General features: G+C 33.7%; 1 protein-coding gene across 1 annotated transcript in view; it reads right to left on the minus strand.

Moving 5' to 3' along the window:
• The window catches only part of LOC113391714 (lysosome membrane protein 2-like), an 84138-nt gene that overhangs the window by 54524 nt on the left and 12027 nt on the right, over positions 1–17587 (minus strand). The window lies entirely within an intron of this gene.

The raw sequence follows: 17587 nt of genomic DNA on the forward strand, positions 1-17587 counted from the left end.
CTTATTGCGTCACGATTCTTTGTGTGTTGTTTTAATGAGAGGGGTGAAACGGTGTTCTTTTTTTAAACTTACCTCCTTCAATTAGTTATTTAGCGGTTGATATTTTTAATCGATTCTGTAGTTATTTACACTTTTTTTTTTTTAGATTGTCGTTATAGGCTGAGGCTACAGCATTTGTGACGTTACACTAGTGGAGTTAAAAGTTAATTTTCTTTTATTTATAAACTACTTATTTTTAACTAACTTATGTTTATTGTAAATAAAATTATGACCAAATAAATGTCTATATATTTTACTAGTTATAAATTAGTTTATGGAACTTAACGAAATCCAAGTTGCCATATTCGGATAAGTATCTTTATTTAACATTCACATACATTCATTCACATTCAATTTACTATAAAACGAATGAAATTGCGATATTTTGTAATATTTTTAGTTTAAATTATTATTAATAATTTAACTATAATTAGCTTTACTTTAATAACAATAAGTATCGTTCATATAAAAAAAAATCAATACTTTGCAATTTGGCTTATCTACTAATGACGGAATTAAACATAACTATTAAATTTTTTTTTTTTAATAGTTATGTTTTAATAGTTAATAGTTGTCTGTGGAAAATTTTCGCTATATCGACGTTGAGATTAATTGGTTTAAAATTTCGACGCAAGATTGGATTTAATTGAAATAAATACAAGTTTTTTAACAAAAAAATCTTAATTATAGCAAAAATATCAACGTGGCTCCAATTCCACAAGCACTTTGACAGTTTATCGAAATCAAATCGAAATTTAATCGTTGTCGTTCAACCGAGTACATATTCTACAAACGCAATAATCCAGTTGCAGTGCGGTCTAAGTTGGATGAAAGTGAATGGGTATCGTCTTGTAACCGATAAAAATAATTAGAATTAGTCCTCAGTACTTGGTGGTAGGTCTTTGTGCAAGCCCGTCTAGTTAGGTACCACCCACTGATCAGATATTCTACCGCCAAACAGCAGTACTTAGTATTGTGTTCCGGTTTGAAGGGCGAGTGAGACAGTGTAATTACAGGCACAAGGACATAACATCTTAGTTTCCACGCATTGGTGTAATGTAGGGAATGGTTATTATTTTTTACAGCGTCAGTGTATGTGGCCGGTGGTGACCACTTACCATCAGGTGGCTGATTCGCCCGTCCGCCTACTTAGCATATAAAAAAAAGTTACGATTAAGTTGAGGTTAATTTTTGTGAGGAGTCGAAATTGGATCGGAAACGTATCATTATCGTTGTAAGTTATTAGAAATAACCTCAAACAAACAAAAAAATTGCAAATCCCTCTATATACGACGAAGTTATATCCAAACGTACGCAAATTGTCGACCAACCTTTATTTCAAGTCGGTCAAGCTCGTAAAACTGGTCACGTCGCGTCCCTAAAGCGAGTACACTTGCGGGTTTGTTTATATCATTTGCGTCATGTTAATAAAAACTGGGTTCCAGTAAAGCGATCGTTTTTAAATAATCGCTTATCAAAACGCTGATGACCACTAATCGGTACATTTATTAAGTTCACTGTGACGCAGGAAATTTACCAGACACGAACTTTCAACAAGTATCAAAATGTGTATATCTTATTTGTGTTGAAAAAAATCAAATACATCGAATGAATCTCTAGTGTGTTGTATAATTTCTCTGTAAGTCACTGAGCTCTTCCAGTTGAACCGATTTAAATTCATTTTCTCTGGTGTTTGGGGAACTGCGATCGAGTACCAGTATTTTTATTCGCTAAACTCTTATTTTACCAGTAAAAAGTCGGAATAGTCAGTTAGCATAAATATATTATAATTGGCTTTTGCGGGCACAAATTAAAGGACACTTTTAAGAAGTTAACTTGTCTGCCCGATGATAAAGGACAACTCAGCCTCTGGAACTAAGATGTTATGTCCCTTGTCCCTGTAGTTACACTGGCTCAATCTCGTTCGAACCGGACCAGAACTATATCAAATGTAGCTGTTTGTTTGGCTATAGAATACGACGTAAAGTGTGGTTTGTAACTACCCAAACGGACTTACACAAAGCCCTGCCTGCCACCAAGCCAACTGTGGTAGTGACGCTTAGCACTTAAACAAATCTTCAGGGTATAAATTCCACCGATCGTTATGGTGGGTACCATAAAATAAGGTAGTTTGCAAAAGTCGTTATGCTAATTATAAATTGACTGACTTTACAATACAGATGACTTAAAGAATAATGGAAGACCTGACTCCGGTAACTTTAGTAACCTATACCGAATGGTGGACTACTATTGGCTGAATTAATTATGATGACCATATTTGAGAAGAAGTAGGTATCATACGAAAGTCAGGTCTATCTGTTGGAATAAAACGATGACAAAAATGAAATCAGTATAATTTTGTCATTAATTCTATTTATCCGCTTTCCGCTGTCGCTACCTCGCATGATCCCGTTCCAATTGCCGTCCACAAAACATGTCATTAACGTACTCGCTGAGACTCGCGACGCGTAAAGCGTTAACGGGATATTAAAGACATCAAATCACATGTGTAGCGATATTAATAGATTGAAAAGAATAATAAATTTTCAGATCGAAGTCAACAGCAAAGGTGACATTAAATTCGGACCAATTAGTGACGGTTTCACGGACAAATTGTGTGATTAATTTTTATGAATGAAATATTTAACGAAATAACTCTTAAACATAATAAATCATTATAATATTGTAAGTAACGTTTTTTTTTAATTACCTTTTAAGTAACATTGTTGGGCTCAGTAAATATATTGGATTCGTTTACGCGACTTACAGTAGCGTGGACTGGTAGAAATGGTAACTTATTTTTTTTCGATAATCGTTGGAACTTGGCATAAATTTTACTCAATTCACGTAAAACTTTTCCGATCATATCAGATTTGTAATCCCACGGATCACGCGAGTGATTGACAAAAGGTTGCACTTGTGTCCTCGCCCACACCTGTGCAATGTCTTGCACAGGTGTCTGGTCTCCTTAAAGAATGGCCAATGATCAAAACCGTTGCAGACGTCACGTAAAAAATTGAACCCCTTGTTCTATCGTCGCTTAAAATAGCGACAATTTAAACGTTCGATGTACGACAATCGTAAAAAAATACGCACGATATAAAAACTACTACTAGGTCATAAACGTTTTATTTCCTAGATAATACTAGGAAAAACGTCATAATTACCGTAGACGCTGAATCTATTATGATAAAATTCATTCTTGTAATACGTCACGACGTGTAATAATCACGCGTAATCAATATGTTATGTGCCCGCTTGATTTCCTTTATGTTATAATTAATGCTAAAGTGGTAAATTGTTTTGATGTTATCATGTTTGTTTAATATCACATTTTGTTGACTACAACATTAGTAATATAAAATAAAAGTGTTTAGAAATAGTTTGTATTCTAACAGTTTTCGTTTTCGTTGATTGTAAGTTGTCACGTCCATAGACATTGATACTGTAAGGTACTTATATTACACCAAAGCGGATATATGGACACCATTTCGCATATATAATATTAGTATAGATTTTCCAGAGTATTGTTTAGATAAAAGAAGCGGATTTAAACGTAGATCGCTAGTTAGTCAAAAGTCAAAAGTCAAAAATCTTTATTCAATATAGAAGTGTTTACACTTGCTTATTGATTGTCAAAAATCTACCACCGGTTCGGAATTCAGCACCTCGGACCTGAGAAGAACCGGCGAAAGAAACTCAGCGGGATATATATATTTTTTTTTAACCATTTTCCATGTAAAATGATAATTATATTTTAGTTATTTGAAGCAGCCTGGAGGCGATCATTTCATTCCCAAAGTGTGCAGTCAACTAAAAAGTCATTAGTGTTGTAATATCCTTTAGCACACAAACGCTAAAATCCTAGTTTGTATAAAACTTGATCTAAAAGAAAGTGCTTCGAGGAAAACTACGTACCATAGCTTACACCGCTAAGATTTTATATGCCTATATGTGGAAGAAAAGCCCTCCTCCCAAACATCGTTGTGGAATAATCCCCTAAACTTATCAAGATGAGAAAAGTCTTTAGGATTTTTTACTAAATTCATTAATCAGATCAGATTGGGTGACGAATACCGTTTATATTTTAGCTAATTAACTTAATTTGTTTTTATAATTTATCTTGTAATAATAGATAAACGTAACGTACCTTATGGGTTACCTTTATGAGTTACTGAAATCAAATTAGCATTGGAACAGCGAGGAGGACTTCACTCGTAACATTCCCCTCGAATGGAAGACGCTTTAGCCTCAGTGGCAAATATAGAGGCTGTTAATGTTTACCATTTTTGTCTTCATCGTAAATACGAATATTTATTTTTATGTATTAAGTACATATGCATATTATAAATGTCGTAATTATTATGTTTTGTTGTTCGTTTCTAAATATATTACGGCTAATGTCATTTTTAAATGACACATCAATACGTAGAAGGTATTTCCCGCTTACCTAGAACTTATATATTAGGAATGTAAGGTCTCGTATCTTTCGATTAACATATATCGAAATTATCGACTGTTTCGTTGGCTTAGTGGCTAGATAAGTTCTGGGTTCGAAGCCCAAGTGGAAAAAAAATCGGTGACAGTCCAGAGTCTGTGTATACTCGAAAGGCCGTTGGTTGCGCCTGACTTCTTTACGGTCGTTTCAGATTTTTTTTTTTATGGCTTTGGTTGGCGAACGTGCATATGGGCCACCTGATGATAAGTGGTCACCACCGCCCATATACAAAGGCGCTGTAAGAAATATTAACCATTCCTTACATCACCTATGCGTTACCAACCTTGGGAACTAAGATGTTATGTCCCTTGTGCCTGTGATTACATTGGCTCACTCACTCTTCTAACCGGAACACAACAATACAGTGTACTGTTATTTGGCGGTAGAATATCTGATGAGTGGGTGGTACCTACCCAGATTTGCCGTCAAAGCGGATTATGAGAAGGAGGTTATAGAGAATCCATCTGTGTTTGCGCACAAACTTGTGCACTACATGTCCGGCGTGGTTGGCTGACACGGAGGCCAACCTTGTAGATCAGGACGATTTCATCATCATAGAAATTATATTGTTTTTTTTTTTATCAAATCCTACCTAAATCTATTTTACCTTGGACATTCATTACATATATATTAAAAATGTCGTTTAATACTAATATTTGCATAAAGACTTGAGGAGATGTCGTCGTTTCCAAATTATTTGCAACGGAAAAAATCGTTCGTGCGAACCGATTGATTGAAACAATAAAAATATGACCTTAGACGTTAGAATTATCGTAATTTGAATCTATAAACCGTGGACTCATTTCATCTATGTTTCACAATAAAATTAATATATCTAAACAAATAAATAAATAAATCTATATATTTTTTTTATGTAATAGTTTGGCGGTTGGCAAATGAGCCATCTGATGTTCAGTGGTCACCAGCGCCCATAGACATCGGCGCTGTTAAATCATAGTAAAAATAAAATCAATAATTTAAACCAATATTTGTGTTGTACAACGGGCGGACTTATGGCTAATTAGCCATCGCTAAATAGCAAATAAAAGTGTTTAGAAATATATTGTATTCAAATGGGTCACCCGACGGTAAGTAGTCACCACCCACCCCACCCTAGGCATTGATGCTGTAAGATATAATAACCAGTCCTTACAATAAACCAATGCGACACTAACATCGGACATCTAAGATGTTATGTCCCTCGTGCCTGTTGTTACATAGTATGTTTTTTTAGCGACAGAATACCTTATGAGTGGGTGGTATCTACTCAGATGGGCTTGTACAAAGCAAATATAAAGTATATTATTTATTTATAAAACATATGTATATGATATACATATAATTTATACCCTTAAACAATCAGAAATAGGGTAGAAGGGAGTATATATAGACAGACAATTTTTACCTGTTTATTATATCAGTATAGATAAAGTCACGTAAGCGTTTTAATAGTACACACTAACAACCTCGTGAACAAGGTAATTGTTAAATTGAATATAACTCTTATATATACTCTTATATATACAATGATATTTATATATCCTGCATAAAAAACAATATATATTAACTAATATTAAAGATGTTTTTTTTTTATCTTTTATATAAAACTACCCGGCTCACTCTTCACGAAACAAGAACTTTATTTACTTCCCGACCACAGCGCCACCTACCGGGTCCGAGAACACCCAGGGACCTAACACAAAAAATCCTCGAAACTTGTCCAACCGTTTTGGAGTTGAATTACATACACACGTACAAAAGGTACTTTACTTTAAACTTTTACTGTACACCACATAGAGAAAATAAATAAATACAACATGGATCCAGCCTTAATAAAAGAGGCGTACAGTTTTGGACCTTATCGCTCCATAGCGACCTCTTCCAGGCAACCAACGGTGTAGGTTAGGACAGCTCATGGAATATGAGGTGGGTGGTGCTGTAATAATGAAAAAAACGTATCTATTATTCCTGGAACTAATCAATAAATTTAAATATAGAATACACAAATTATATATCATAAATAAATGATATTATCAGTACATTTAAGATACAAGTATACAATCAAAACACACATTACATACAATAAGTACGAATACATACAATATATCCTCGAATATAACGAGCAAATATAAAAGAGAAATAGAAAAAAAAAAGAAAAACAAAAGCAAAATACAACAAAAAAAGTAAAAGAAATTATTGATGTAAAGGTATTAGAAAAAACCGCATCAAAATCCGTTGAGCGGCTTAGAAGGGAGCGGAGATATCATCAGAAACAGAAGTCGACTTTGTTTCATAATATTAATTATTTATTGCTTGTATATAGCAACAATATCTAGTATCCTTGAAATAAGAGTTGAAATAATTATGATCTATATTAATTAATCATCATTAATATTAATCACGAAATCTCAGAAACTATGACACCAACAAACTTGGCAGGTAGGTTCCTTATAGGGTATAGACATCCGCTGAGAACGGATCTTACGAAAGTACACCTCTAAGGGGGTAAAGGGGGTTGGAAGTTAAGAAGATATCGCCAATGCGCCGCGTCTGTCCCTTGTCATAGTTACATTGGCTGACTGCTATTTGGCGGTAGAATATCTGATGAGTGGTACCCAGACGGGCTAGCACAAAGCCTTACCAGCAAGTTTATAAGTCTATCCAATTTATTAATTATATTAATGACAAAAAAGCGTGGAGTTAATGCTCGTTGACTTCCAGGCAGGAGACATAACATACATATTTAATTGTATTTAACTAACATGACTGTATTTTTAGATGTTGAAAAAGAGTAACTACTGAGTTTCTTGCCGGTTCTTCTCGGTAGAATCTACATTCCGAACCGGTGGTAGCTTTTCTTTAAATAGTTTGTTAAATGACGATTCAAAAGCCTACTTCAATAAAGTATATTTTGATTTGATTTGATTTGAATTTAGCCATTTACGATTATTTGCTTATGTCAAGCGCAACTCTACCGATAATATCCGATTCATTTTTCTCATTTATCTGTATATGCTTGTATAGGAGTGTAAGTATTAAAACGAAGGCTACATTAAAATCGGTTTTTAAAAAGTTTACGTGGTTACCGCGTGCCATATTTTGCGTATACACTCGTTTATTCGAGCGTTTTTACTCGAAACGGTGAATTGTATCGAGACATGAAATCGATCTTTACACTTTCAATCAAAATCGATTTTTAACTATTTAAAATTACTTAAAGTTTCGCGCGTATCAAAAAACCAAAGTAAAGCGAGGCACGTACGTTCGCTTTAGAAAGGTGCTTAAACGCGCCGAAAACTTTGTCTGAACCACCTTAAATTTAAAAATAATTAAAAATAACGATTTATAATTTACTTACATGGTTTGAGTAATTTGGATGAGTAAAATGGCATTGCACCCTCTTATCTTTAGCTTATAACAAGACGAATAAATATTGTCATATACTTTTTTATATACTTTTTGGGTTAAGACAAAGGTATCGCGCTAAAATGCCAGGACTGACATTAAAATAGTAAATTAAGCTACTATTTAATTTAAAGAATTTAAAGTGAATAATTAATGTATTTACAACTTTAATAATTAATTATTTATTAATATTATCTTCAGTAGTATTATTGTTAGTTTTTGTTTTATATAAAACACTAACAATAATATTATTTATAAAACGTATTACTGTTCGGTTTTTGCTATGGCAATTCCATAATGCTCTGTTAGGCTGCAGTCGTACTTGCATTACATTTTGGTTGCGTTTCAAAACAAAGGAGGTATAGTACTAGTACCATTTTTAGTAAATGGTTATCAAACAGTATGATGTCCCACATGTGTATTCCAATGGCATCCAAAAAAACACCTTCTGTCATTATATATTTGGTATGTATGTATATATATGTATATCTAAATTAAAAATTTCGTGCAGGTCTACGATAGACCCGACCACTATAAAAGGTCATTAAAAAATGATGATTTTTGAGTCGATATAATCCACAATGACATTTTTGACAACGGGCGGCCATTTTTGATTAACGGGTGCGTTCTGAAAGTTTGTTTCAAATAATGATTTCGTATATTTGTTTAGTTTTATTTCTTTACCCGATCGATGCCGGGTTTACATCTAGTAATGTATATTTATGTACGTATATATATTTTTATCTCATTGATATATATTTAAATATATATTAGTGTAGTTATGTGGCCAAAGGTTATCTGAAGAGATCGCTTATTAGGGATAAGATCACTTATGTACACTTTCCCTCGCTGTAGATATAATAAGTTTTTTTATAATGTATTTTTTATTATATAGTTAGATGATCGGGCAAATGGGCTACCTGATAGGAAGTGGTCAGCAATTCTCATAGACAATGGCGCTGTAAGAAATATTAACCATACCTTACATCGGTGGGCCTTGGGAACTAAGAAAATGTTGTCTCCACAGTGCCAAACCGGAACACAACAATACTAATACGAGTACATTCAATGCTCATTTAAATTTTCCTCAAACTATAGTCAAACCGAGTAATTTTGATATTTTGCTCACCAATTAATTGTTAGATATGTTACACAGAGATAACAGTATATTTATTATATGTTTTATAAGATTTTATAATCTCATATATTATAAACATTAATCAATTAGTTTACGATTCATTGAAGTCTTGTATTTGTATATTAATTTAAAAAATAATTTAACTTTCCTATACTGCGAAACGCTTAACGTTCGCAAGGTTTTAAAACTCTTAAGGTCACTGTTATTAGATATATAACTGATAAAATACAATAAATAGCAAATCGTGGAAGTTTGGAGTTATGCGTGTATTATTAATCGCCTTCAAAGATTAATTATTCCGTAAAATAACATATTGCTAACAATATTATACTCTTTCAAACAGCAATAGTGTAACGCTGTTTGAAGGGTCAGCCAGTGTAACTACAGGCACAAAGAACAACTTAGTTCTCAATGTGTTGGATTGGACATGAGAATGACTACGGTCGTAACCTGATGGTTCCCTATTTGCCAGTTTACATACATATTTTTTATAAAATAATATAAAAAAACAACGCTATGATTTTTTTCTGGGTTGTGTGGGATTTTCTAATAAAAATTCGTAGACACTGTTATCCTCTGTGTAACTACATTTAGTCAATAGAAGAAGAGCTGAAGCGGCAAAAGTATTTTGTGGGATTTTCTAATAAAAATTCGTAGACACTGTTATCCTCTGTGTAACTACATTTAATCAATAGAAGAAGAGCTGAAGCGGCAAAAGTATTTTGTGGGATTTTCTAATAAAAATCCGTAGACACTGTTATCCTCTGTGTAACTACATTTAGTCAATAGAAGAAGAGCTGAAGCGGCAAAAGTACCATTTGGTTACCATGGCGCTTCAGCTCTTCTTCGATTCATCGTTACAAATATGAAATAATATCTATATAAATATATAAATCTGCATGTAACTAAAGTCCTCTTAAACGGATAGACCGATTTTGAATAGTCTTTTTGTGAGTTTTAGTAGATGGTTTAGATCATATCCGGTATCCGGTAGGTGGTGCTGGGATTATTTATAACAAAAAATAATTTATTTCACCCGAATACGAATTACGAAGTCGGTACGGTCAGCCTGTAATATTGATATTAAAAAAGCGACAGTATTATTGTTCGATGTCATTCATGAACGATAAGTAAAATCGCATAGTCTATAATTTAATTTAATTTATAAACTAGTTGAGCCCACGGCTATCCCCGCAAATTTATAAAACTTTATGGCACACAAACCTTCACTCCACGTTTTACTCCCTCGAGGGGTGAATTAGAAAAATAAATCCATATATCTTTGTTCGAACTATCTCCATACCAACTAAACATTTTAAAGCAGTTCAGCGGCTTAAGTTTGAAGAGGTAACAGACAGACTTACTTTCGTTCATTATAAATATAATATTAGTATTGATATAGATGACATGTTGCAGCTTATATATAAATCGCACTATTTTTTTGACTTTTAACTTGCCTTTTGAGACTATTGGCATGCCTGGACAGCGAATATCAATAACTCGTGGCTTAGGGTAGATAGGCTGTACCGCCATTCTAATATGAACTCAATGTCACTGTTAATAAAGTTGATTTCACTAATGAGAACTTCGAGTGAATCGATAAATCTAGATATCATCTGCAAACGTCTTAGAGATATCCAAACAATTCACTGTGTGCTTGATGAAAGTGGTAAAGAGTAGCGGAGCTAAAATACCACCTTGAGGAACCCCAGTCAGATCATGAACAAATAAATGCACTTAATAAATATATTGAAGATCAATTAATTGACGTATAACGTGAGATAAAATAAACTAAAGTAAAATAAAAATGTCCGATACATTGAATCATTGACCTTCGTAATGTTCATAAATTATATCGCCTTGAACTCAGACATATTAAAGTCGATAAACATGATAATGCCGTTATGAAGAAATTTGATTCGTAACGACAATCTTTTTTAATTTTTATTTAATTATAAAAAAGTTATAGTGTATTCCAATCATTGTACGTACACGAGACGCAAGGATAATCTTATAACGTCAAGTTACCGACTCCGCAAAGTCAATAAATCCTTCTTGGGGGCAAGGTATCCATTTTTATAATAAAATTCCGCAGATATTTTTAACTTTGCCGACTCATAAATTTGTTAAAAATACATTAATAAAAAAGCATATTACTAAATACAAGATTATATAGATGATAAAAAGCCTGGAGCTAATACTTAATGACTTCCAGGCAGGATATATTATATGCATATATAATTGCATTTAACTAACATAACATTGTAATTTAAATGTTGAAAAATAGTAACTACTGCGTTTCTTACCGGTTCTTCTCGGTAGAATCTACATTCCGAACCGGTGGTAGCTTTACTTAAAATAGTTTGTTAAATGACGATTCAAAAGTGCTTGTAAAAGTCTACTTGAATAAAGTATATTTTGATTTTGTATCGAAGAAGGAATTAACTTAAACCTTACATTTAAGTATGTCACGTGATAGTTCAGTTACATTGTGCACTACGAAGAGTTCTCGACTAATATATATGTACAATTAAACACTATTACATTAAACTACTTATGTAAACTTTAATTTATTTATAAAGTTCCGATAAAAGTTTCGTCGATGTTCAAAACGCAATTTTTTTTGAAATACCGTAATGAATATGGTGGATTAAATTATTCAAGCTCTCGAACCGATGATATATCAATTCAATGTCAAATGTTGTTTGTTTGGCTTTTGTCCTCTTGTGGTTAGAAAGGAGGATAGGTGATGCATAGCTGCCATTACATCTGATTATTTTCAAGAATTAATAATAATATGATACTTAATTAATCTAGTTTGATTTGCGTAGAAACCGACCGCAGACATATTGGACATTATTTTAATTTCACATTATTTCATGAACTTTGCGTCCAAATAATACTTTAAACTTAAAGGTCTATCTACATAAAATTGTCTTTATAAAATGACATTTTGAGGTTATAATTTTTTTGACGCGATGTGTCAAATAAACTACACTGTTTTGTTTGACCGCAAATGTCAAGTCGCTCGAAATAGACAACTTCGCATCTTATCTCATTGCACAACGTTTATTTTATTAAACTAGTAATTTAAATTAGTAAATTAATGTTATACGAGTGTCAAAAAAAGAAGTAATTATATTTATCATGATAATTATTATTAATAAGTAGTTTATTATTATTTAGTTGTAATTAATTACTTGGTGGTAGCATTAAGTAATGAATGGTGGCCGGTGGTAGGGCTTTGTGCAAGCCCATCGAATATTCTACCGCCAAACAGCAATATTATTGTGATCCGGTTTGAAGGGTGAGTGAGCCATTGTAACTACAAGCACGAGGGACATCAAATATTAGCTCCCAAGGTTGGTGGCGCATTGGTGATGTAAGGAATGGATATTTCTTACAACGCCACTCTCTATGGGCAGTGACTACTTACCAACAAGTCGCCCATTTGCTCGTATGTTATAAAAAAAACTCTCTGTTCCCTCACTTTCGTGAAACGACGAAAAAGAAAATACGTCCGGAAACAGTTGAAAGACTATCCGAAGCGAAGTTGAGTCCAACAGCTTCAACTTCGCAAGAGCAATACATCTTTCTTGGGACACGTTATTCGTTTCAATAATAAGTTTCGTCAGTTATTTATAACTTGGCCTATTAAAAAAATCTCAATAATAATTAGGCATATTACTCAATACAAAGACTATATTAATGATAAAAAGGTTGGACTTGTATTTGTTAATTTCCTGACACTTGACTGACGTACTTTGTAATTAAAACGGTGGAAAAGAGTCCAAGAAACTACTGAGTTTCTTGGTGGTTCTTCTCGATGGAATCTACTATCCGAACCGGTGCTAACTTTACTCATATTATTTATGATATTAACACTGTAACATAACGATACGAAATTTCTTTTATGTGCCCACTTGAATAAAGAATATTTTGATTTTCATTTTGAATACCAATGTGCCAACAAACTTGGGAACTAAGATGTTATATTGGACCTATAATTACACTGATTCAAATCTTGTTATCATACCTTTAAATTAAGCTTTATTTATTATTTAAAAACATTTTTTTTTCGTTACCTTTTCCTAAATTTCCATACAGTATATATAAAATTAATCGCACCTAACAAATTATATGATATGTTTGTATGAGCCTGATTGAAAAAATAATATTTTTATTTTAAACACAATCACTGAAACGGGTAACTTCAACAATTCATACATCTACTAAGAATTTCACCATAGAAAAACCCAACAATGTTTTTTTAGCTCTTGAGTTTATTTTTTTATCTGTTAATAGTTGTTTACGTCCAATTTATCTTTTTAATCGTTTTACGTTGTTGCATACGTATGTGTTGGTACTTGTGTGCGTGTGGTGTACGTCGAAATAAACCACTATGAGTAAATTGTCTTCACGATACTTTAGGCGAGACCTCAGAAATATTCCTATTTTTTTCCCTTTCAATTAAACGTAAATCTGTCACTGGCCTTATTTTTTTATTTTAAATATACAGTTTCCTTGTGCGTTATGGTCGTACGTTAGTCTGCTTTATTAATAATATATCCATCGGGATTTCTTTAATGGATACTATTTATTTGGCTTTCATAGCCGATAGCCATTTTACAAGTTTAAAGTTATTAATATATTAATATAAAGTGAAATTAGTAAGTGTCTACTGTCAGACTAAATTCGATATAAACATATCTTTAAAGTAGTACTAGTTCATTTATTAGCCTGACTACCGATCTTTATAAATTGAATTTTTAAGTTTGCTCCAAGCGTTTCTCAAGCATTCATCAGATTTATGAAAGTTTAGCATCCCTGTAAGCAAAAAAAAGCACCCAGATGCAAGTAATATTTGTAAAAAGTCGCAGGATCGATCCTGACACCTTGGGCTATTGTCATCCCTGCTCCCAACGCAATCGTTAAGCTTAAAAGGGGGGGGGGGGGTAAATAGAATAATTAGTAATTCTTATAATTAGGGTATTGCTAATACTCTTTAAAAAAAAAGAGTTCGGGTGATCTAAACTCTCCCCGAGAAAGACTTTTAAGATATCTTCTGGGGCGCCTTATCGGTGGTCTCATGCGTCGCCCGGGTTTTTTGTACTCCTGCACCTTGAGTTAAAACGGGCCTGGTTGTTCGTCCTTCTAATCTTATTATTTATGTTATAGGGGGCAAACGAGCAGGAGGCTCACCTGATGGAAAGTTATTACCACCGCCCATGGACATCTGCAACACCGGGGGGCATGCAGGTGCGTTGCCGGCCTTTAAGGAAGGAGTACGCTCTTTTCTAGAAGGTTCCCAAGTCGTATCGGTTCGGAAAACTACTCTAAAATCTATATACATATAATAAAATTGAAGTGTCTGTTTGTAATATTGAAATAACCGCTTTTTACTAAATGCATTTGTATGTATACACGGTACATACCAAAATAATATATTTTATAATTTTTGTCTATGTGTCTGTCTGATTGTCCCGGCTAATCTCAGAAACGACTGGACCGATTTTGACGGAACTTTTACTGGCAGATAACTTATGTAATAATGAGTAACTTTTATTTTAGAATTATATATATATAATCAAAATAAATTCACGCTGCAATGTCCGAATAACTTAAATTCAAACGCGCACGAAGTCTCGGGCACAGCTTGTAATATAAATAATACTCCTTAGCTATCTAGCAATAGCTTATCTAGCATACAACCTTATCTTTATTAATATGACATGCAGTTTTATTACCTTATTTTTTATAATTACATCATAATAATGTTTAAATTATTGTTATTTAAAATATAATTAACGTATGATTACTTTACATTGTGTATTAACGAACAAGAGAACTGAGGTACGATGGAAATACCCTCAAGGACAACGGATGGTACCCGTGTGAGTAAATATTCTATACTAATATAAATACGAAAGGAACTCTGTCTGATACGCTTTCGCTAAGCCACTGAACCGACTTTGTAATGCTTATAGATCTAGAGCTTGAAGACCAAGGAAGGACAATGGCAGGACAGGACTTTTTTACATTAAGTATATTTAAAAGCTATGATTTGAACCCTCCCTGGGCAAAAAATAGTTTAATATGTATATTAGTATAGGACGCCCTGTAGCACGGTGGAGTGTGGATCTACGGAAGGTGGATGAGAAGGGCTCCGTGGCCTTGGGGGAGGCCTATGTCCAGCAGTGAACTCATACAGCCTGATGATGAGGATGACATATATATCATAGTAGAGTTTTACCACTATTGAAAATTCAAGGTAATCTTGTTATGGAAATATTAGACGGTCGGATAAATGGGCCACTAAGTAAGTGGTCATCACTGACCATTATTGATCGCATAGGCATTTTCGCCGTTTCAAATTTTAATCATTCCTTATTCCAACCAAAGCGCCACTAACATTTAGAAGTGAGATGTTATATTCCTTGTGCCTGTAGTAACATTGGCTCACTCACCTTATTATTAATCTATCTATATATTATCTATGATCTATAATTCTTAATTCGTGCTTTTAATTATAATTTATTTATAAGAGAATCGCCAGAAAAAATAACAATAACAAATTAACAATTTTAATATCATGCATTTACTTATATACAAATTGTACTAACAATTACGGCTGGCTCTTTCATCAAAGATAAAATTATATATATATGACTCTACGATTAACATCTATCATTCACTTATATTAAAGGATATATATCTAGACACGCGGTAGCATGTCAAGCCAAGTTCAAGTAAAAGAACTGGCGAGCAGCACCGTGTGTAATATTACACGAACCATTTAGAGCCACTTTTGACCCCCTCAATTTCATCTCAAACGGTTATTTAGATATTAACGTCCAAAAATCGTCATTTTTATCACTGACTGACCTATAGATCTAAACTCTAACCCAGTTCCAGGTGAACTAGAAAGTTCAAATTTGGCGTGCAGATTGGTAATCAGAATACAAAGGAAAAACTTTGAAACTGGTAAATTTGTAGACCTTAGGATACAATATATTCTCCTAAGTTATAAGAACTTACTATACTTCGCCAATGCGGCACCAACCTTGGGAACTAAGATTCTATGTCCCTTGTTTCTGTAGTTACACTGGCTCACTCACCCTTCAAAGCGGAACAGAACAATACCGAGTACTGTTGTTTGGCGGTAGAATATCTGATGAGTGGGTGGCGCTAAGCAGTAATACTTCGTATTGTTGTGTTCTGATTTGATGGGTGATTGGGTGTACTACAGGTACAAGGGACTTAACAAATTACTTCCCAAGGTTGGTGGCGCATTAGAGATGTAAGGAATCATGAAACATTGTTACGGCGCCAATGTCTATGGGCGGTTGTTACCACTTACGATCAGGTTTGACCATTCCCCTGCCAATTTTATAAAAGTTTATTTTTTTAATGTACCTAATGCCGAACGATTAATTTGCCAATTAAACAGGCTACCTCGTTGGTACGATTTCACGCCATTTGATAATTTCTCCTGGCGTTTTTTAAGAACTGTGTAAAATCAAAACGCAGATGAAACAAAAACATTTTAGTGCTTCGTAAATTTGTGAAAATAAGACCTTCAAATATCACCATGCGCGTATGTGAATACGTATAATCTTTATAAGCTCAAGTACTACGTGACGTTAAAGCTCTTGATCTCATTGCTTCGTACTTACAAATCATTTGTAAAAAATACATTGGTAAAGAAGGCATATTATTCGATACAAGATTATATAGATGATAAAAAAGCATGGAGTTAATGCTCGTTGACTTCTAGGCAAGATATATTATATACATATATAATTGTATTTAACTAACATGACTTTGTATTTATAAATGTTGAAAAAGAGTAACTACTGAGTTTCTTGCCGGTTCTTCTCGGTAGAATCTGCATTCCGAACCGGTGGTAGCTTCACGTAATATAGTTTGTTAAATGACGATTCAAAAGTGCTTGTAAAAGTATATTTTTATTTTGATTTTGTATAATACGTGTATGTATGTGAATTGGAAAAACTTGGCGAAATCATGTCCAAACCTTCTCCCGTGGAGAACAGGCATTTATCCAGCAATGGAATATTTACATACAGTAACAGCCTGCAAATTTCCCACTGCTGGGCTAAGGCCTTCTCTCCCTTTGAGTTGGAAGTTTTGGAGCATATTCCACCACGCTGTTCCATAGCGAGTTGGTGGATGTGACACATGTGCCAGAATTTCGTTAAATTCAGACACATGTTGTATTCCACACGAGCTTTGAGATGAATTATAAACACAAATTAAGCTCATGATAATTCAGTGGTGCTTTCCTGGATTTGAACCCGCAATCATCGGTTAAGATGCACGCTTTCTAACCACTGGGCCATCTCGAGTCTCGGGATATTTACAGCCCTTTCAAGTTGAGTGCACTATATTACGAATTGACCTTTTAAAATGGGTGGAAGACCATTTTGTCACACCGTGCCGGATTTACGATATACGCCACATTCACGAAGGAATGTTCTTAAGCGTTG

The sequence above is a fragment of the Vanessa tameamea genome, chromosome 30 (genome assembly GCF_037043105.1).
Source record: "Vanessa tameamea isolate UH-Manoa-2023 chromosome 30, ilVanTame1 primary haplotype, whole genome shotgun sequence".
Taxonomy (NCBI): Eukaryota; Metazoa; Arthropoda; class Insecta; order Lepidoptera; family Nymphalidae; genus Vanessa; species Vanessa tameamea.